This window comes from Culicoides brevitarsis, chromosome 1, assembly GCF_036172545.1.
Source record: "Culicoides brevitarsis isolate CSIRO-B50_1 chromosome 1, AGI_CSIRO_Cbre_v1, whole genome shotgun sequence".
Lineage (NCBI taxonomy): Eukaryota > Metazoa > Arthropoda > Insecta > Diptera > Ceratopogonidae > Culicoides > Culicoides brevitarsis.
The window spans coordinates 37,612,199-37,613,220 of NC_087085.1; the positions used below are offsets into that span (position 1 = coordinate 37,612,199).

Here is a 1,022-nt window from a genome sequence, read left to right on the forward strand (position 1 = left end):
TAATTAATTAATTTATTAAATTCAATAAATTAAAAAAAAAAATATTTTTAATTTTTTTTTTAATTTTTTTTTTAATTTTTTTAAAAAATAATTTTTAAATTTTTTTAAATAATAAAAGTCTTTTTTTTGTATGTTTATTAAATTTTAAATTTTTTGCTTGTTTTCTCATATTTTTAATATTTTTTTTTATTAAATTTTATTTAAGCCTTTAAATTTCATTTCTTTTAAATTCATTGATAAAGTCCATTAAATTTAAAAAAAATGATTTAAAATAATTAATTAACATTAATAATTTAAATTTTTTAGAATATATGTTAATTAATACTTATTTAAATATTTTCAAACAAATTTTTATATTTTTTATCTTTGTAAAATTTAAGATCTTTTGTTTTGTTTTTGAAAAAAAAGTACAGCGAAAAAATATTGTCAATCATCAAATTTTTGTCTAATATAAAATTTGTAAAAGAAATAAAAAAAAATACAAAAATTTGATAAGCCTTTCACAAAAATTACCATACGAAGCAAAAATAAAGCGATAAATCACAATCACATCTACTCGGTTCGTATTTCATCGCATCGTAAAAAAATTAGGCCAAAGACCCCAATGGTCACTTATTATTTACAATTTATACACATTTCTCCGATATTCTCACAACTGCGTCTATGGTGTAGTGGTTAGCATACTTGCCTTCCAAGCAAGTGACTCGGATTCGATTTCCGATAGACGCATTTAATTTTTTTTTATTTTTTTCTCATTTTAATACTATTTTTTATTATATTTTTCTTGTTTCTTATTTTTTTTTTATTATTTTTAAATTATTGATAATTAATTTTTTAATTCATTTTAAAAATTATAAAATTTTAATTCGTTAATTTTTTTTTGTTAATTGAATTTATTATGTTTATTTATTTTTTATTATATTTTATTTTTTTAAAAAATTTTTTTTTTTATTTAATTTTATAACAATTAATTATTTTTAATATTTAAAAAAAACAAGATTAAAAGACAAAATAAAACGTCA

General features: G+C 15.7%; 1 non-coding gene across 1 annotated transcript; it reads left to right on the forward strand.

Moving 5' to 3' along the window:
* The first annotated feature begins 657 nt into the window (after positions 1 to 657).
* Positions 658 to 729, forward strand: Trnag-ucc (transfer RNA glycine (anticodon UCC)). The gene has a single exon. It is a non-coding gene; the product is annotated as a tRNA-Gly (tRNA).
* Positions 730 to 1,022: the final 293 nt, after the last annotated feature.